Raw genomic sequence first — 22,515 nt, 5'->3', positions numbered from 1 at the left:
CACGTCTTACCTTGCAGTAGTATGGTGACCTATTGTGGTCCAGACCATGTGTCCTCTTTATAAATGAAGCCTCTCTGCCAAATATGGATATGCATCTCAGGGGCCAGGAATGTTATTGTGTCAGTGTTTGGTTGGGGTACAAGAGGGGTGGGGGTTAATGAGTGGCGGAAAGCAATACAGAAATCACCGGGCAGAGGTAGTCTTATCAGTGACGGAGTCCCTGAAGGCTCCATATTAGGTGCTCCGTGGAATGTTGTAGTTAATCATAAATATCTTGAAGCAGTGAGAGGAAGTCAACTCCATCTTTAAATAGTCAACGGATTCTGTCAGCAACCTCAAAATTCACTCATAAATGGAAGATTATGTAGTGTCTTTCATGTTATACAATCTTGCAACAGAAAATCCCTTGTAATCTAACTGGTTAGCTCGCATTGTTGGGATCAATACCATCTCAACTGAAATTCAAAGCTTGAATTGAAAATAGAAAATGTACAGTGGGGAAAAAAAGTATTTAGTCAGCCACCAATTGTGCAAGTTCTCCCACTTAAAAAGATGAGAGAGGCCTGTAATTTTCATCATAGGTACACGTCAACTATGACAGACAAAATGAGAAAAAAAAATCCAGAAAATCACATTGTAGGATTTTTTAGGAATTTATTTGCAAATTATGGTGGAAAATAAGTATTTGGTCAATAACAAAAGTTTCTCAATACTTTGTTATATACCCTTTGTTGGCAATGACACAGGTTAAACGTTTTCTGTAAGTCTTCACAAGGTTTTCACACACTGTTGCTGGTATTTTGGCCCATTCCTCCATGCAGATCTCCTCTAGAGCAGTGATGTTTTGGGGCTGTCGCTGGGCAACACAGACTTTCAACTCCCCTCCAAAGATTTTCTATGGGGTTGAGATCTGGAGACTGGCTAGGCCACTCCAGGACCTTGAAATGCTTCTTACGAAGCCACTCCTTCGTTGCCCGGGCGGTGTGTTTGGGATCATTGTCATGCTGAAAGACCCAGCCACGTTTCATCTTCAATGCCCTTGCTGATGGAAGGAGGTTTTCACTCAAAATCTCACGATACATGGCCCCATTCATTCTTTCCTTTACACGGATCAGTCGTCCTGGTCCCTTTGCAGAAAAACAGCCCCAAAGCATGATGTTTCCACCCACATGCTTCACAGTAGGTATGGTGTTCTTTGGATGCAACTCAGCATTCTTTGTCCTCCAAACACGACGAGTTGAGTTTTTACCAAAAAGTTATATTTTGGTTTCATCTGACCATATGACATTCTCCCAATCCTCTTCTGGATCATCCAAATGCACTCTAGCAAACTTCAGACGGGCCTGGACATGTACTGGCTTCAGCAGGGGACACGTCTGGCACTGCAGGATTTGAGTCCCTGGCAGCGTAGTGTGTTACTGATGGTAGGCTTTGTTACTTTGGTCCCAGCTCTCTGCAGGTCATTCACTAGGTCCCCCCGTGTGGTTCTGGGATTTTTGCTCACCGTTCTTGTGATCATTTTGACCCCACGGGGTGAGATCTTGCGTGGAGCCCCAGATCGAGGGAGATTATCAGTGGTCTTGTATGTCTTCCATTTCCTAATAATTGCTCCCACAGTTGATTTCTTCAAACCAAGCTGCTTACCTATTGCAGATTCAGTCTTCCCCAGCCTGGTGCAGGTCTACAATTTTGTTTCTGGTGTCCTTTGACAGCTCTTTGGTCTTGGCCATAGTGGAGTTTGGAGTGTGACTGTTTGAGGTTGTGGACAGGTGTCTTTTATACTGATAACAAGTTCAAACAGGTGCCATTAATACAGGTAACGAGTGGAGGACAGAGGAGCCTCTTAAAGAAGAAGTTACAGGTCTGTGAGAGCCAGAAATCTTGCTTGTTTGTAGGTGACCAAATACTTATTTTCCACCATAATTTGCAAATAAATGCATTAAAAATCCTACAATGTGATTTTCTGGATTTTTTTTTCTCCATTTGTCTGTCATAGTTGACGTGTACCTATGATGAAAATTACAGGCCTCTCTCATCTTTTTAAGTGGGACAACTTGCACAATTGGTGGCTGACTAAATACTTTTTTTCCCCACTGTACATCAGATAGCAGCTGGATGGGCTACATTTTCCAACTGCAGAGCAGATCTGGCTTTAATTATGTTACTTAAATTACAATTAGAATGTTCCTTTCTAAAGGAAGAAGAAAATATAGTTAAAAATCTATATGTTCATTTGTTTTGAAATAAGAAAATATGAAGAAATAAGATGAACAGATGCTAGTAATTGTAGGGGAGACTGGGGGCAATTGTAACAGGAGGCAATTGTAACACCTTGAATTTCTCCAAACAGAAACAATCTATAGTGATGAAATGCACACAGTGCATGCCTATTTAGGTTCTGTTCCTGCTTAACAAGTTACAGCCAAATACAGTATCTCACTATTTCTTTCATGGGCAAATGTTAGTTTTTTAGGGGTGAAAGTAGTTTTTTCCACTGGCTGTATTTTTCTTATACTGCCCTGCGCAATAACGTCCAATATTTCAAACAAGCATAATTTTCATCACTATATGTTGGCTAAACATTGACATGAATGACGTGTCACTATTGTTGTCTCTTGCTAGGCATATGAGGTTTTGTCATGGCTGCTGGGTTGGGGGCAATTGTAACGCAGTTTTAAAATGGCCCTGAGCCAAGCAGCCAAATGATGAAAACAAGTGATTTTAACTTTAAGAATATATGAATTATACATTAATTATTGAAATACTATCTTTAAATAGCCTTGGGGTCCTGTAGAGAGCCAAAGAAGTTGTAAACAGATCGTCTGGGCACCATCAGATTATTCAGATGTTTTGAGAGGAACTGAATGGCCATGCAATAATTTACTGTAATTATTGAGTATGTACAGTACATAGAAATACGCATATTTCTTGCAAAATCATTACATACTTCTATGATAATTCATAAACATGAATGTTTTTGAAGTTAAGTTAATTTATTAGGTTTATTTTTTAGGTGTTCCATTTGACCCCAGCTGCTGTTACAATTGTCCCTGGCCAGGGGGCAAATTTAACGTCTGGACTTTTCAGATTAAAATCAATATTGTGATTTGACCGTCTTATGTACAGACATATAAGTGGTATGAATGATTGGGAGACAGATGTATGTTTCTTATATCAAACTGGCCTAGTTCAAGTGGTCTCTTAGCAATACAGTAAAATACAAAAACGGTTACAATTGCCCCCAGTCTCCCCTACATTAAAGAACTAGAGCAAATATTTCAAGAGGATAATTCAAATTCTCCACGTCTCAAATGTTTTACGGTGGCACAAGGATAATTATTTGACAACTGGTATTTTTTTGAACACACAAAAGAAGATATTGGATTTCACAAAGGGATATTTAAGAAAAATATGTCATGACAGGGTTCTCAATTACCCAGAGGGCTTAAGAGGAGTTTGTGTTCGACATTGGTAACATATTGTGTGTTGTTCTCATAGCCGTAGACTTTGCGGAAGCATAAACAGCAATATAAAATAGCCAATGGGCCGGTCTAAATAAAGAACATTTAGCCAACGAGATTAACCAGGCGGCAAGTGTCATGCAACACAGACGGAAGTCTGTCACAGGTGACATGCTTTAGATTTAGCTGAAAGATAATAATAATGATACACAATGGAGACAGAGGCGTTAACTGCGGATCAATATGAGGCCAAGGTCATTGCCGACTGGTTCTTATGGAAGCCCATTCCCACATTTTTTTTTTTTTTTATGTTGATACTATCTCAACATTTTTAGATACGCAAGTAATTTTTTGTTGTTGATAAAAATCTAACATTTTAGATAATATAAAAAAATGTTGACTGGAATGGGTTTCCATATGTTCTCCTTTATCACCTACCAACAGCCAGTGAAAGCTCTCTTCTCTTAATTGCAGTCTTGTTGACATGGCATTGTGTCTGAGGACAAAGATAACCCTGTGAAATTCCTGCAGAGTGCCTCTCACTGATTGAGGAGGACAGCTTGTGAGTCATGGTGGGTTTTAAGCTTTCAGTGTTCAACCATTGCCTACATGTAGGATCAACTGTAGCAGATGACCAGACCCAACAAAGGTTTCTTTCACATAAATAAAGAGAGAGTGACAGGTGTATCTTGTAACCCATCAATATGTTATGTTACATTTATGGTGTGGAGTCAACGCTGAGCTGTGCATGGTCAGGTTTATGGCTTGTTTTCTCTGAGTCATAATATTGACATCCCGGGAATTTTGTCCATCATATTTGATAGCGTGTCAAAGAAATCAAAAGAATCAGGTACTCCCAAAGTGAGAAAAAGCAATGAAATGTAACTACTAAAAGTAAAATATAATGTTAGTAACTTCCGCTAATCGTCACAGCCTTTCAAAGGCTCCCGAGTGGCGCAGTGGTCTAAGGCACTGCATCGCAGTGCTAGCTGTGCCACTAGAGATCCTGGTTCGAATCCAGGCTCTGTCGTCCGCGACCGGGAGACCCATGGGGCGGCGCACAATTGGCCCAGCGTCGTCCAGGGTAAGAGCGTCTGCTAAATGACGTAAATGTAAAGGTCAAGAGGTTAAAGATGAGTCAAGTGCTGGTGACAAGTGTTAAGATTATTTCCCTTCTGATAGCTTCCCCAGGCTTGCAAATGACAGCTGGCGTTAGGGTGACAAATGGAAGTGAGAAATGCCATGCCACTGCTAAAGACCCAGTGAAGATAACATTGACCTTCCTATCACTCTGCCCAAAGTCAAACCAGCACTGATTAAAGGAAACATGAGAAAATAGAATATAATTTGATGCAAATGAGTATTTGAGTTAGTTGAATTAATTAAAATGAGTGACTTACAGTAGTAGACTTGTTAAGTGCACCATCACCATACCTACCTCCTATACACATGTTCATACGTTCAGATACTCAGAGGTTTTAAATATTCCAATTGTCCAACCCCTTAATTGTGCATATCACTTGTAACATTCTGTTCCTGAGTGCTCTTTGAGCCCTATTCACAGCAGTCCAGACACCTCTTGACATTTTAACCTTATATGAACAATTGGCAGGTTAACACCACCATGTATTTTATTAGCATGACAGCTCAAACTAAATTCTTCCACTGCTCTGTCATAGAGTCATGGGTAACTGCATACATGGAGTGTGTCTAAAAGTAGGCATGTCAACAGAAGTGGGAGGATCAACAGAAGTGGGTGTATGGAAAGCCAATCAGCTATTTGGGCAGATTTGTTGCCACTCAAGACAGTTTTGCGTGGCTGATTGGGCTGCACGACGAGTCGATTGTTGACAACTGCAACTAGCATTTTAGCTAAGCCTAACCCTAACCCTTTTCCTAACCTTAACCTCATTCTCCTAACTTGCCATGTTAATTATCCTGACCTGCTACGTTAATTCTCCTAACCTACTGTGTAAACATTAAGCTGACCCGCGGTGCACCTGACTATGGCCGGTCTAACCAATAATGGAGCGCTGATGTTACACCCATCGCTGTTGATCCACCAACTGATGTTACACACATCGCTGTTGATCCACCCACTTCCAGACACACTCCAAGTATGCAGTTACCCATACTTGCTGTCGTTCACTACATAATTTAGTCTGAGACTGCCATCATTGAAGTTGTTTGTGGTGATGATAGGCGCAAGGGGCATTGTACAAAACAAAGTCATCAGCAATTGGATCGTCTGTAACCAATCAGTGTATCAAAGCCAATGACGAATTTTCAAACCGTCGTTTTACTCACGTGTGTTCCAGCTCTGCCTAAACCCATCGGTTTCTGAACCAATCAGACAGCCCCGAATGTGTTTACATTGGGTGACGGGTCGGGTCGGTACTCAGATCCAGATTCATTGGGGAGAAGAAACGAACGTCCGTGGGCGTGGCGTAGTGTTTGGCCGGAGCAAGGAGTCTGGGTAGCCAGGCAAGTATTTTATAGGACTGCCTTGTAAATGCCCTCAAACTCAAAGAATTAATGCAATGCAATGAAACTGTAAACACTTCCTAAAGGAAAATAGTGATCATATATTTTAGGGAGCTACAAGTCACCACAAATAGGTGTCAAGATGTACCTTTATCAAGCATGTTATTTAAAACTAGCAACAATAGCGACCATAGTGGGAAAAAAACGTTAAATTGTTTAGTCGTTTAAATGTCAATCAATTTGTCGTCATGCCACATTTATTTTTCCTAATCACTTATCAAATACATCTCTGTACATTAATCCTCAACAGATATTTTCTCCCCACAGCTACTGTACCAGGCGTCAGCATGTTCACTGCTGATGGATTCCTGTTTCTCCACTGGGGGTTTCTGATGGCCACAACACTGTGTTGACAGAAGTGACAGGACTTTGGCGAGGGATAGCAAACAGCACCAGGACAGAACCTCTGCAGACACCAACAGGCACTGACTACTTAGTATTTTTACTATGGTATTTTATGAGAGACTATGATGTAAAAATCAATATGCACAAAATGAAATGCACAGCGGCAAATTACACACAAATTATATTATTTTTATTGAATACTCCTATTAGAGGATGTCAACCTTACTATCAGAATGAGGATATATGGGGGTGCAGAGGGAGTTAATATATCTAGTTGTTCTATTATCATGGTCCAGACACTGAATGTTTTTTAACAGCTATAATATTTCTTAAATATTAAACTGTAAGAGTGTGGACTAGACAATCAGATCTATAATAAAAAATATAAACGCAACATGCGACAATTTCTACGATTTTACTGAGTTACAGTTCATATAAGGAAATCAGTCAACTGAAATAAATTCATTAGGCCCTAATCTAGGGATTTAACATGACTGGGAATACAGCTATGCATCTGTTGGTCACAGATACCTTAAAAAAAGGTAGGGGCATAGATCAGAAAACCAGTCAGTATCCACCATTTGCCTCATGCAGCGTGACACATCTCCTTCACATAGAGTTGATCAGGCTATTGATTGTGGCATGTGGAATGTTGTCCCACTCTTCTTCAACGGCTGTATGCGAAGTTGCTGGATATTGGCGGGAACTGGAACACTCTGACGTACACGTCGATCCAGAGTATCCCAAACATGCTCAATGGGTGACATGTCTGGTGAGTATGCAGGCCATAGAAGTACTGGGACATTTCCATCTTCCAGGAATTGTGCATAGATCCTTGTGAGATGGGGCTGTGCATTATCATGCTGAAACATGAGGGGATGGTGGCAGATGAGTGGCACGACAATGGGCCTCAGGATCTCGTCACGGAATCTCTATGTATTCAAATTGCCATCGATAAAATGCAATTGTGTTCATTGTCCATAGCTTATGCCTGTCCATACCATAAACCCACCGCCACCATGGGGCACTCAGTTCACAACGATGACATCAGCAAACTGCTCGCCCACACAAAGGCATACACGTGGTCAGCGGTTGTGAGGCCGGTTGGACGTACTGCCAAATTCTCTAAAATGACGTTGGAGGCGGCTTATGGTAGATAAATGAACATTAATTTATCTGGCAACAGCTCTGGTGGACATTCCTGCAGTCAGCATGCCAATTGCACTCTCCCTCAAAACTTGAGACATCTGTGGAATTGTGTTGTGTGACAAAACTGCACATTTTATAATGGCCTTTTATTGTCCCCAGCACAATGTGCACCTGTGTAATGATCATGCTGTTTAATCAGCTTCTTAATATGCCACACCTGTCAGGTGGATGGATTATCTTGGCGAAGGAGAAATGCTCACTAACAAGGATGTTAACAGATTTGTGCACAACATTTGAGAGAAATAAGCTTTTTGTGTGTATGGAAAATGTCTGGGATCTTTCACATGTTGTGTTTATATTTTTGTTCTTTTTTAGATCATAAAAAAAAAAACATTGTCTCAAACACAGCCACTAATGAGGAGTATTGTTGTGGTGGCGTGGCATAGGGATTTATTGTGACAGACCAGCTGCTAGTGTGATTATGCTGCATGGTATTGTGAGAAGCCTAGCTATCTGAGGTGGTTTATTGCACGACCTTGGCACCCTGACTCTTACGCTTTCCTTAACGCTCTATTTCGAGAACAAGAGATTTGTTTTATCTCTCGCTATTTTAGCTATCATCACCTCGCATTTCAAACACTTAAGCCCACCCACACAACCCTACTCCCCACCCCACTCCCCATGGCTTTTCTGTCTGTCCACCCCTGCCGGGCCCCTCTCGGGTTCCCTGATAACTCAAACCTTATCCCAATGCCAACGTCAAAGAGGGTGCTTGACCTCATGATACCCAGATAGCCTCATCACCCTCCAACTCTCTGAGATAGTCAAGGATATAGATAAGTGACTATGGTAAGAGTTGGCTAATTAACCAGGTAATGTCATACCCTATACACTTTTGTTTATTTACGTGAAAATAGGAAAATATAAGAAATGTTACAATTATTATTATTTGTAAATTAAGTTTTAGAAATGTCAGCAAGCATGCAATACGTGGGCGCGAATGTTTCTAAATAGTCTAGTTTGGTGATGATAAATTAGCATTCAATCTCACTGACCAATGATGGGCCATTGGTAACTACGACACAATGTAAGATACATAATTGTCAGACTGCTTAAAGAGGTTTTATTCCACACAATTAGAAGAGGTGGAGAGAGATAGAGGGAAATGTACTACACACAGCAGAATATTTTTTCATCAAATCCTTTCTGGAATGTCAGGGAATGTTAGAAAGAATTGAGACAAAGAGAGAGCCAGTTAGTGGAAATCTGGTATCAACAGATAGATTAGTTTCTATCAAAATATAGAAGCCAAACAATGAGTTTAGCCAACATTTTTAGCAAGCATCTGCCAGGGTCAGAAGCCATAGATCATATATTTGATGGTATTTCTAACCTTGGAACCAACATCACAGCTCTTGGCACGCAGCTTGTTGACCTGAGACTCAGCGATGTCTGCCCTTTCCTCGACCTCATCCAGGTCATGCTGTATTTTGCAGAACTTCCAGGTTAGTATTTGCCTGTTCCTCCTGTGATACAGAAACAAACAAACATAATGTCGCCTGAGCTAAAACAGGTGGATAGTATCTCAAGAATGAATGCATAAAGTCCATATTTACAGCCTCCTCTGCAGCTCTCTTGTAAGATTTCATTTTCAGCTGCAGCTTATCCACAAGTTCTTGAAGAGGAGCCATTTTCTTACGGTCCTCCTCATCCTGTCAATTTTAGACACAAAAAATGGTTAAACCCATTTGTTATCAGGTCAGAAGACTGGACAGCCAATGACAGAGTTACTAAAGATACTTGGTAGGTCAGCTCCTTGATACGTCTCTCATATTTACAAATTCCTTTGATGGCATCAGCCTTGAACTCATTCTCCACCTCACCTGTCAAAGCCATAACATTTACAGTGGGGAGAACAAGTTTTGCCGATTTTGCAGGTTTTCCTACTTACAAAGCATGTAGAGGTCTGTAATTTTTATCATAGGTACATTTCAACTGTGAGAGACGGAATCTAAAACAAAAATCCAGAAAATCACATTGTATGATTTTTTAAGTAATCAATTTGCATTTTATTGCATGACATAAGTATTTGATCACCTACCAAACAGTAAGAATTCCGGCTCTCACAGACCTGTCACTCAATCAGACACTCAATCAAACAGACTCCAACCTCTCCACAATGGCCAAGACTAGAGAGCTGTGTAAGGACATCAAGGAAAAAATTGTAGACCTGCACAAGGATGGGATGGGCTACAGGACAATAGGCAAGCAGCTTGGTGAGAAGGCAACAACTGTTGGCGCAATTAAGAGAAAATGGAAGTTCAAGATGACGGTCAATCACCCTCGGTCTGGGGCTCCATGCAAGATCTCACCTCGTGGGGCATCAATGATCATGAGGAAGGTGAGGGATCAGCCCAAAACTACACGGCAGGACCTGGTCAATGACCTGAAGAGAGCTGGGACCACAGTCTCAAAGAAAACCATTAGTAACACACTACGCCGTCATGGATTAAAATCCTGCAGCGCACGCAAGGTCCCCCTGCTCAAGCCAGCACATGTCCAGGCTCGTCTGAAGTTTGCCAATGACCATCTGGATGATCCAGAGGAGGAATGGGAGAAGGTCATGTGGTCTGATGAGACAAAAATATAGCTTTTTGGTCTAAACTCCACTCGCCGTGTTTGAAGGAAGAAGAAGGATGAGTACAACCCCAAGAACACCATCCCAACCGTGAAGCATGGAGGTGGAAACATCATTCTTTGGGGATGCTTTTCTGCAAAGGGGACAGGACGACTGCACCGTATTGAGGGGAGGATGGATGGGGCCATGTATCGCGAGATCTTGGCCAACAACCTCCTTCCCTCAGTAAGAGCATTGAAGATGGGTGGTGGCTGGGTCTTCCAGCATGACAACGATCCGAAACACACAGCCAGGGCAACTAAGGAGTGGCTCCATAAGAAGCATCTCAAGGTCCTGGAGTGGTCTAGCCAGTCTCCAGACCTGAACCCAATAGAACATCTTTGGAGGGAGCTGAAAGTCCGTATTGCCCAGCGACAGCCCCGAAACCTGAAGGATCTGGAGAAGGTCTGTATGGAGGAGTGGACCAAAATCCCTGCTGCAGTGTGTGCAAACCTGGTCAAGACCTACAGGAAACGTATGATCTCTGTAATTGCAAACAAAGGTTTCTGTACCAAATATTAAAGTTCTGCTTTTCTGATGTATCAAATACTTATGTCATGCAATAAAATGCAAATTAATTACTTAAAAATCATACAATGTGATTTTCTGGATTTTTGTTTGTTTTTGTTGCTCACAGTTGAAGTGTACCTATGACAAAAATTACAGACCTCTACATGCTTTGTAAGTAGGAAAATCTGCAAAATCGGCAGTGTATCAAATACTTGTTCTCCCCACTGTATGTAACAGGATCCAGTATTATTATTTTGCAAATGTCTTATGTTCAGTATGTACATGTACAATTTATAATGTAAAGTTAAACTTACCCTGGCCTCCAGCTTCTGCACCTGCTTCTTGCCCCCCTTCATGGCGATTTGTTCTGCCTCATCCAGGCGGTGCTGCAGGTCCTTGATGGTCTGCTCCATGTTCTTCTTCATTCGCTCCAGGTGAGAACTGGTGTCCTGCTCCTTCTTCAACTCCTCTGCCATCATGGCAGCATCAGTAATGTCCTTCTTGGCCTTTTCTTCAGCATTTCTGCACTCCTGCACTGCCTCTTCTGACTCAGTCTGAAACTGGGCGGTGTCAGCCTCAAGTTTCTTCTTCTAATTCAGCAGGCCAGTGTTCTATTCATAGATTATAAGAAAATATATTTTTTAACAATGTTCAGCTACAGCTAAAGAAGAAAATCCATAGTCAGTGATTCTACCTTACCAATGCGTGCAGCAGCTGCACCCTCCATTGACATCCAGTAGCTCTTGCTCAGCCAGCTTGAGGCTTCTTTCAGTCTGTTCAAAACATCTTCTTCGCTCCTCCAGCTCTGCCTGCATTAGATTGTTATGTCTCTCTACAATGGCAATGTTCTCTTTCAGATCATCATTGGAATGGTCACAACTGGATTTGGGCATCCTAGAGAGGAATATGCAATGTAACAATCTTAGAAAAAAGGGTTCTAAAGGGGTGCTTCGGCTGACCCCACAGGATAACTTTTTGAAGAACCCTATTTGGTTACAGGTAAAACTGTTTTGGTTTGCATGTAGAACCCTCTGTGGAAAGAGTTATACATGGAACCCAAAAGGGTTCTACCTGGAACCAAAAGAGTTCTACCTGGAACCAAATAGGTTTCTTCAAAGAGTTCTCCTATGTGGAAAGCCGAAGAACCCCACATGACAAAATACGATAGTGTATGCTATGGTAAGAATACTATAGTATTCACAATAATGTAGTATACTGTAGTATTTACAGTTAACTATAGTATAAATACTGTAGTAAAAAATGAGTATATACTAACTATTACTGTAGTGTTCTTGCAGACTGTAGTATTTACTGTAGTGTTTTTTGCAGACTTTAGTACGGTATACTGTAGTATTTACTGTGGTGTTTTTGTGGACTGTAATATACTGTAGTACTTACTGTAGTGTTTTTGGGGACATTACTGTAATATTTACTGAAGTGTTTTATTATCTTTGACATAGAAGTTGGGGGCTTTCTCCTTGAGGAAACATACAGGAGAAATACTAAAAGAGCAAATGTTCCATATCCTGTCTGTAGGTAGGACTGGGTTCGGAACAGAGAGTTCAAGGCTTCTGCTCTTTTCTAGAACCATAGGGAACACAATATATGGTATATACAGTGGCTGGTGAAAGTATTCACCCCCCTTGGCATTTTTCCTATTTTGTTGCCTTACAACCATTTTTTGGGGGTTTGTATCATTTGATTTACACAACATGCCTACCACTTTGAAGATGCAAAATATGTTTTATTGTGAAACAAACAAGAAATAAGACAAAAAAAACAGAAAACTTGAGCGTGCATAACTATTCACCCCCCAAAGTCAATACTTTGTAGAGCCACCTTTTGCAGCAATTACAGCTGCAAGTCTCTTGGGGTATGTCTCTACAAGCTTGGCACATCTAGCCACTGGGATTTTTGCCCATTCTTCAAGGCAAAACTGCTCCAGCTCCTTCAAATTGGATGGGTTCCGCTGGTGTACAGCAATCTTTAAGTCATACCACAGATTCTCAATTGGATTGAGGTCTGGGCTTTGACTAGGCCATTCCAAGACATTTAAATGTTTCCCCTTAAAAAAACTAGAGTGTTGCTTTAGCAGTATGCTTAGGGTCATTGTCCTGCTGGAAGGTGAACCTCTGTCCCAGTCTCAAATCTCTGGAAGACTGAAACAGGTTTCCCTCAAGAATTTCCCTGTATTTAGCGCCATCCATCATTCCTTCAATTCTGACCATTTTCCCAGTCCCTGCCGATGAAAAACATCCCCACAGCATGATGCTGCCACCACCATGCTTCACTGTGGGGATGGTGTTCTCGGGGTGATGAGAGGTCTTGGGTTTGCGCCAGACATAGTGTTTTCCTTGATGGCCAAAAAGCTCAATTTTAGTCTCATCTGACCAGAGTACCTTCTTCCATATGTTTGGGGAGTCTCCCACATGCCTTTTGGTGAACACCAAACGTGTTAGCTTATTTTTCTCTTTAAACAATGGCTTTTTTCTGGCCACTCTTCCATATAGCCCAGCTCTGTGGAGTATATGACTTAAAGTGGTCTTATGGACAGATACTCCAATCTCAGCTGTGGAGCTTTGCAGCTCCTTTGGTCTCTTTATTGCCTCTCTGATTAATGCCCTCCTTGCCTGGTCTGTGAGTTTTGGTGGGCGGCCCTCTCTTGGCAGGTTTGTTGTGGTGCCATATTCTTTCAAATTTTTTATAATGGATTTAATGGTGCTCCGTGGGATGTTCAAAGTTTCTGATATTTTTCTATAACCCAACCCTGATCTGTATTTCTCCACAACTTTGTAACTGACCTGTTTGGAGAGCACCTTGGTCTTCATGGTGCCGCTTGCTTGGTGGTGCCCCTTTTTTAGTGGTGTTGCAGACTCTGGGGCCTTTCAGAACAGGTGTATATATACTGAGATCATGTGACTGATCATGTGACACTTAGAATGCACACAGGTGGACTTTATTTAACTAATTATGTGACTTCTGAAGGTAATTGGTTGCACCAGATCTTATTTAGGGGCTTCATAGCAAAGGGGGTGAATACATATGCACGCACCACTTTTCCGTAATTTATTTTTTCGAATTTTTTGAAAGAAGTAATTTTTTTCATTCCACTTCACCAATTTGAACTATTTTGTGTATGTCGATGACATGAAATCCAAATAAAATCCATTTAAATTACAGGTTGTAATGCAACAAAATAAGAAAAACGCCAAGGGGGATGAGTACTTTTGCAAGGCACTGTACTTGACATGTAGGTTTCTCACTTATAGGTGGCACAAATTGGGATATGGGGGAGGGGAATAGGTAGGTTATATGCAAATTAAATACTGTATTATTTACTACATTTAAAAAATGTAGTGTTTTTGCGGACTGTATTGTTTTTGCGGACATTTAAGTAGTATTTACTACAGTGTTTTTTTGTGGATAATACTGTAGTATGTACTATAATATTCTACAGTATACTACCAAATTATATACTAAGCACTACACATGTTCGAGGGATACTATAGTGTGTAGTATAGTATTCTACATTATAAACTGGGTGGTTCGAGCCCTGAATGCTGATTGGCTGATACCACGGGTATGACAAAATATTTCGTATTACTGCTCTAATTACGTTGGTAACCAGTTTATAATAGCAATAAGGCACCTCGGGCGTTTGTAATATATGGCCAATATACCACGGCTAAGGACTGTGTCCAGGCACACCCCCGGGCCTTATTGCTTAAGTATACTACAGTTTGCTACATAATTCTTTAGTAAGTACTGTAGTATTCTATCGTAAACTGTAGTATTTTTTATGTGGGACCCTTTTAGGTTCTAGATAGCACCTTTTAAAAAACATTTTGAGCAGTATCTACTAGGCACACCATGGCAGGTCTTGGACTGCTCCATCTCCTCATCCTTCTCAGCCAGCTTGCGATCAATGTTAGCCATGACCTGATTTAACTCAAGCTGAATACACATGAGAAGATTCAAACTGAAGTTGTTGATGTAAAACGGCCAATCCAGACAGAACAAGGGATGGTTTGAAATTGCACTCTCACCTCATGACTCTTTACGGTAGACTTTGTAGTATTGAGTGCTGAAGACCAAAGCTTGATACAACAGTCAGCCACAACATTATCTTTTTTTAAATGTGATTTTAAAAAATCTAAACTCACTGCCTGGACATGAAGCTGGAGATCATTTTTTTCTTGTAGAATGGAGACCATCTTTTCCTCTAGTTCGTTTCTGCGAGTCTCAGACTTGGCAAACGCTTCTTTAAGCTTGAGGAATTCAGATCGACGTGTGAATTGAAGAACTGCATTACATCCTTTGTCAAAGTTTATTTGCTTCTTGTCCAGGGCAGCAGCAGCAGCATTAGACCTCTCCACATCCACCATGAGATCTTCAATCTCATTCTGCAGTCTGTGTTTGGTCTTCTCCAGGGAGGAACATTTAGCGTTCACTGCCTCCACAGCTTCTTCAGCATCCTGCAGGAGATGAGCCAGCTTCTTCCCGAGTTGTGGACGTAGAGACGAAGTAAAAAATGTGGCATATCATTTCATAGCTTCTCCAAACTTCAGGCAATTTACTTAGAAGTTGGTATTTAGTGTTTTAGACTTGATCCATTGAGTATTTGTGCATTTTGATAAATGTTGCTGCTATTTAACAGGAATTAGGATTCTAGCAAATTGTATTTTATCATTCCTTACTTGGTTTCCTCCAGTTCTTCAGTTTTCTGAATGGCGTCAGTCTTGCACTTTGTTCTCCACTGAGCCACCTCAGAGTTAGCCTTGGACATGCCATGCTGCAGCTCAGCCTTGGCCTCCTACTACTCCTCATACCGCTCTCTAAGCAGGTCACAGTCATGGTGAACAGACTGCACTGCATGGGCTTGTGCATTCTTTGCCTGAGAGGAGCAAGGACAGAGGGCACTCATATTATGATGAGGGCATCTTCATTCATAAATAAAGACAATATATGGTCTAAATTACCTTGACTGTTGACTGTACAAATTATTTCCTCGTCAGCTGAAAGACAATATATTAATTTTCTTCCAACTGTCTACCAATGTAATCTAAAAAGTAACAGGTTGAGGAATAAACTTTAGCTTGTTACCTCATTCAGCTTATCTATTGCAATATCCAGAGACAGCAGTTATTCTACCTACCGTTCTCGGCTTGAAGTCGAGTTGTAATGTCATTGAGGAATCTTTGAGTTTCCTCATACTTGGTCCTGTATTAATTGCCGTGGTCCTGAAAGACAAAAAAAGTAATAATTCAAGAGGTAAACAGTGACAAAATGGAAAGAGCTTTGTACTTTCACTTAGATGGACTTTTTACCTTTGACTTTGCAACATGTTCCATGCCTGAGCTCACTCTTCTCCTTCTCCAGTTTCTGCTTCACTCTCTACAGGTTGTCTACTTGCTCGCATAGGTCGGCCACACTGTCAGCTTGTTTCTTCCTGTGTGGCAGCTGTAGCCTCCTGCTGCAGAGTTGTCTCTGCAAAGTTTCTGGAACTCCATCTCCCTATTCTTATTCATCTCAATCTGGACCACAGTGGCTCCACCAGCCTCCTCCAGCCTCTCACTAATCTCCTCCAGCTCTCTGTCTAAGTCTGCTCTTTGCTTCTCCACCTTGGCTCGGGCAACTCTTTCTCAAGCTCCTCTTCCAGTTCCTCTACACGGGCCTAGCACGAGACAAAACGGCATCATCATGGTAAAACATACAAATGTTTGAAGAATTAAAAAGGACATTGTACTTCATTACCTGAAGCTCCTTCAACCTCTTTTGAAGGTGGTTTATTATGGCCTGTTCATCGTGAATCCTACAGATCAGATTACTGATTTCAAAGTCCTTCCTGTGTAATCAGTGTAATCATTCATTGGTAGCTCGATAAGACAAATTGCTTAAGAATGTTTCTGCATTTTGTGATGTCACGAGAGGCTGCGTCCTGGAGGGACGTTACATCCCCCTGAGGTGGCTGCAAACCCAGACAGCTATGGCTCCATCTGCTGGTATGGTCGGGAACTCCACCCCTCTATGGCCAATCTTCCCACGCAGCTGAAACAAATGAGGAGCTGATGAGCTGAAGGTTTGGGAAGTGAAGAGACACACTGAGGGAGTGTGTGGGGGGTGAAGAGACACAGTCTCCAACCTGGGCTCTCTGGAGGACAAGAGTGCTGCACGTCCACTCCCATGAGGAATATAAGGATTTGGAGATACTTACCTTTGGGAAATACTCACCTTTGGATATATGCACCTGTGGAAATACGTGAGAGACATTTGGAAGGACTTTTTGGCTGGGTTGGCCACTAGCTGCAACGTGGACTACAGTAAGGCTGGGGAAAAGTTATCTGAGCGAGTGAGAATTATGATTTTGGATGTGGAAGAGACATCCCTGAACTGTTAACCCTTAAAGAGCCACAAGAGAACAGAATTTTGTTATATTTTAGTTAATTTCCCAAGACCTATAATAAAATCCTTGTTTTGTTTGAACCTTGTCTCCTTGCACTACTTGAGCAATCCCGCTGAAAGCTGTGTAGCCTCTCGTGACGTCACAGATGGTGGAGAATACGGGCACGCTCAAGCGTTAATAGTGCATGTCAGAGGAGGATACCCGAAGGTTTGATCACCCAGTTTTCCAAGTTGGCCGTAGGCTCCCCGCCGACTGAAATGGAGGACATATTGAAATCCCTTGTTGCTGGCCAGCAAGCCCAGATGCAAGCAAACGTGGCTCTCTTGGAGGAGCAAAAGAAAGCCAACCTTCTGAAGGCAGAGGAATTGCAGTTGCAGAGACAGAGGGTGGTCAAAATACCCGCCCAATAAAGGCAAGTGACTTTATATCTAAGATGAGAGCTACCATGACATTGAGGCATACCTGCATGCATTTGAGGCCACGGCCACTAAGGAAGCCTGGCCCAAGCAACAGTGGGTTGGTCTGTTAGCCCCCTTTCTAACCGGGGAATCGCTGAATGCTGTCCGGGACCTGGGCCCTGACCAGGTTACTGACTATGATGCCCTGAAGTCTGAGATCCTCAGCAGATATGGACTCACAAAGTTTGGTATGGCCCAGCGCTTTCACAGCTGGACCTTCCAACCAGACCAACCTCCTCGGGCGCAGATGCATGAACTTGTCGAATCGTGAAGGAAATGGCTGGATCCGCAGAGGAATACAGCAGCGGCGGTGGTGGAGGCCGTTGTGGTGGATCGTTACCTACGCGCCCTGCCTTATGAGGCAAACGGTTCATCAGTCAACAGGCCTTGACCACAGCTGATCTGACCGTGGAAGCTGTGGAAAAGTACCAGGCCACAGCGGAGATGCTGAATGCTTCCCGAAAAGACCCCAGGAGTGCGGCCCCACCACAAATGGGAAGAACCCGTCCAAAGGACCCCAAGGTCTCGAACCCAGCCACGTCAGGACTTATCCCGGCTCCAGGGGGAGCCAGAAACCAGGCGGGTCCAAGAAGAGTACACCAGGAGGGGAAACTCGACAGTGTTACCGGTGTGGGGAGATGGGACATATCTCCTGGCAGTGTGGGAAACCAGCCCGATGAACCTATGCCCACTGCGGAGTCCTCAGCTCAGCACCCACACACCGTTTTGCCTCGCTCTTGGGGAGTCGTAGATGGCGGCCCCGATCGACCCCCCACCTGCCCGGTAACTGTGAATCACCATGATGTGGAGGCCTTACTGGATTCTGGTAGCCGGGCCACCCTGGTGCGTAAGGATTTGGTGGGCCCAACGTGTCTGACCCCGGGGAAAGTCCTCCCAGTTTCCTGTGTCCATGGGGACACCAGAGAATACCCCATTACTGAACTTACATGACCAGCACACGGGGAACCATACACGACGACGGCGGGGGTGGTTGATTCCCTCCCCGTCCCTGTCCTAATTGGGCCGAGACTGCCCAGCCTTTTACCCACTCTGGAGAGAGTCTCAGGAGAGGGGATAACTCGAGTACCTCGGAAACGGAGAGGCAAGACTCATCCTGGGAAGGCTCCGGTGCAATCCTCCGAATTACTCACTCGTCCGGGCTCTGATAGGGATGGCAGGGTGCCCAGACCGACACGAGACGGAGCTACAGAATCTGGACAGAACTGTCTAGTCTGAAGGGGACCGCAGAGGTATCGTTTGTTAAAGCAACAGTTAGACATGAAGACAGAAGAGTTAGATATCCTCCAGGCTAAACTCCAACAGAGCTCCTTCCATAAGCAACAGGAGGAGCTGAGGCTGCGCAGGACCATCGAGGAGTGTGAGGGAGACCCTGCGCAGTAGTAAGGAGGTCAGAAGAAGGCAGAGGAGAAGTACAAGTGTTGGAGAACAAGATGAAGAATGCGGAGGCAGAGAGAGAAGGAACGGAAAGCTGCTCAACAGAAGCTAAACTCTGCTAAAACCAAGGCTGATGCGTTCAGTAAGAAACTCAGGAGAGCAACAGGAGGCTGAGTCCCTGGTCCTAGAGGTGGAGGAGTTGAAGAGAGAGCAGGCTGGCAAGCACCACGGCAATCCGGACGCCCTCTCCCGGCGTGATGCTTCTTCGCTGCCTTTACCGCGGACGTCGGTCCCGAGGGGATGTGTGATGTCACGAGAGGCTGCGTCCTGGAGGGACGTTACATCCCCTGAGGTGGCTGCAAACCCAGACAGCTATGGCTCCATCTGCTGGTATGGTCGGGAACTCCACCCCTCTATGGCCAATCTTCCCACGCAGCTGAAACAAATGAGGAGCTGATGAGCTGAAGGTTTGGGAAGTGAAGAGACACACTGAGGGAGTGTGTGGGGGGGTGAAGAGACACAGTCTCCAACCTGGGCTCTCTGGAGGACAAGAGTGCTGCACGTCCACTCCCATGAGGAAGATATAAGATTTGGAGATACTTACCTTTGGGAAATACTCACCTTTGGATATATGCACCTGTGGAAATCGTGAGAGACATTTGGAAGGACTTTTTTGCTGGGTTGGCCACTAGCTGCAACGTGGACTACAGTAAGGCTGGGGAAAAGTTATCTGAGCGAGTGAGAATTGTGATTTTGGATGTGGAAGAGACATCCCTAAACTGTGTAACCTTAAAGGAGCCACAAGAGAACAGAATTTTGTTATATTTTCGTTAATTTCCCAAGACCTATAATAAAATCCTTGTTTTGTTTGAACCTTGTCTCCTTGCACTACTTGAGCAATCCCGCTGAAAGCTGTGTAGCCTCTCGTGACGTCACAATTTGTTTGCAGTAGAGTGTAATATTTTGTTATGGCTTTAATCTTACTTCTTGAGGTGCTCCTCTAGCTGCTGTTCATCATTCTCCAGGTCCATTACACACTCCTGGGACAAATTCAAGTCTCCCTCCAGCTTCCTCTTGGCTCTTTCAAGATCCATTCGCACCTTTTTCTCTTGCTCAAGGGACCCTTTCAAGCTGCAGAGGACAATTAAGCAAATTACAATTGTTAGTGGTTTGTTAGCATTTTTTCCATTAAAATGCTCTAATCTCTATATAGGATCTCACATCATCAGCTTGTTGCTCCAGCTTAGCCTTGGCCTTGGTTAGAGTGTTGACTTTGTCCTCCTCACTCTGCAGGTCGTCCAGCGTTTGCTGATGAGCCTCCTGGAGAGCTTTCTTCTCCTTGGTCAGCTTAGCAATGATTTCATCCAGAGCTGCCCTTTCCTCAATCAGAATCTTATAAAAACATTTTGTGTTCTTCATACAGATTTTAAGATTTAGAATTACCTTGTTCTCAGTGGCATGCCTCTCCTTCTCCACTTTAGCCAGAGTGAGCTCCAGATCATCAATGTCCTTCTTTATCTCAGAGCACTCGTCCTCCAGTTTCCTCTTCTTAGCGGTCAGTTCTGCATTTATTTCCTCCTCACCCTCCAGTCTCTCCATCAGCTCTTTGCCTTTGGCCTCAAGCTGGATCTTGTTTTTGATCAGCTCCTCACAACGCTCCTCTGCATCACAGAGATTATCTTGCTCCTGCCAAACAGGTTGTAAATATATAGATACAAACAACATAAGAACAACATACAAAAGACAGCACAGTGTAATGGAGGCAGTGTGCCATGTCAGTAACCTTGCCCTTATACTGAAAGCTAGCTTTTTGGTAAAGATGTATGGTAGACTTTGTAGTATGGAGTGATGAAGACCAAAGCTTGATACAACAATTCAGCCACAACATTATCTTTTTTGAAATGTGATTAAAAAATCTAAACTCACTGCCTGGACATGAAGCTGGAGATCATAATTTTCTTGCAGAAGGGAGACCATATTTTCCTCTAGTTCCTTTCTCCAAGTCTCAGACTTGGCAAACACTTCTTTAAGCTTGAGGAACTCTACCTTCAAGTTGTCCATCTCCTTCTCTGCCTCAGCAGATTTCAGCAGAGGCTTGATCTTGACCACCATGAATGCATGGATATTCCATTGGATGACAAACAATGCCTCCCTTGAAGAAAACCATTGGTAACTTTAACATGTGCGTGCATGTGACTATTTATCTTTGGACATGTCTCAATTTTAGCAGAAGCAAGTTTTCCTCGAGTGTCAAAATTAATCCTGATAAATTTACCCTACACAGAAAATGGTTGTTAGTATATTTTCGGGTGATTTAATGCTGTATTAAATAAATAAACCTGAATATCTATCAGAAACTCACAAATCTTGAGGAGCTGTCATTTCTGATGGTCTTGGCGTTACCATAGGCCTCTAGAGCTGGGTTAGCCTGGATGATTTCATCCTTAGTTCCCTTAGAATGTTATAGAAACACATATTAGATACTTGGCTACAGAACTGCTCAATCATGAAAATATGCATGCAAAAGCTGTAACAGATTGAACACCTTGTTTTGGGCGGCTGCATCTTTTAATATCAGAAGCTTGCAATGCTTGCAAAGTACTGGAGGACTCTGTTGGTGTTCACCATCTTTCCAGCACCTGATTCTCCACTGGAAACATAGTAATCTTGTCAAACTTGCAGGGATTATTTTGCATATTCTGAGAGTCTTTGAAGGTGAGTCTGTGAGAAATTAGAGAGATGGTGTAGACAGTTATTAGCCACTTCATTCTGCATCACTTTACAACCTTGTTCTGATCAACCTTGTATTGTATGCATGAGGTCAACTTGGTTTATGTTCAACTTGGTCACTTGAAGTAAAGCACTGACCTTCCCATTCTTGGTCTGCACAGTAACCGGGTCGCCTTCGCGGCTGGTGATGGACACCTTGACAAACTCCTTCAGCATTTCCACCATATATTCCTGTGTCTCATTACATCACCTTGTCAAAAGCATAGCAATAAATCACACAATTAGATTTTGATGTATGTAACAATAATCACTCAATAAAAGTTTATGGAGTGTTAATTTACCTTCAACACTGCTAAGAGGTGGATAAGGAAGGATGCTTCAGAACTGTATCCCTGCAATAGTGGAGATCAAATATATAACCCCTGTAGGACCTGCCCTCAAAGGTCACAGACACTACACAAACCTCACAATCACCTACTGAGACACAAACTACTCCTGACTCCAGAGGGACATGCCACTCTTGCCCAGAGGAGTGCATTGTTGTCTGTCTCCCCTCCCTTGATCGGCCTTCCACAGCTCCATTGTGATTTTATGGGATAATGTCCAGGGAATTTCAGATGTCTATCCTGTGAGTCACACATATACAAGCACTCATTATTATCCCCAATACTTCATCTGTCACTGTCAGTATTGCTTTTTGTCATCTTCTTTGTTATCTAGGGTTTAATATAATGGGTCTCATTTTGGCCCCTCAACTTCTCTAGATCTCCATCTGTCTCATCCACAGCGCTTTTCTGAAATTCCCAAGTGGAACGGCAGGGATGGCCGCATTCACAGCTGAAT

The 22,515-nt window shown here is 42.9% G+C and overlaps 1 pseudogene; it reads right to left on the bottom strand.

Annotated features, from left to right (window-relative positions):
• Positions 1-8,838: 8,838 nt before the first annotated feature.
• LOC121581313 lies at positions 8,839-20,682 on the bottom strand (annotated as a pseudogene).
• Between the last annotated feature and the right edge of the window lie 1,833 nt (positions 20,683-22,515).

Source organism: Coregonus clupeaformis, chromosome 14, assembly GCF_020615455.1.
Source record: "Coregonus clupeaformis isolate EN_2021a chromosome 14, ASM2061545v1, whole genome shotgun sequence".
NCBI lineage: Eukaryota > Metazoa > Chordata > Actinopteri > Salmoniformes > Salmonidae > Coregonus > Coregonus clupeaformis.
The sequence above is the reverse complement of the archived record's forward strand: the minus strand, read 5'-3'. Positions and strand labels throughout refer to the sequence as shown.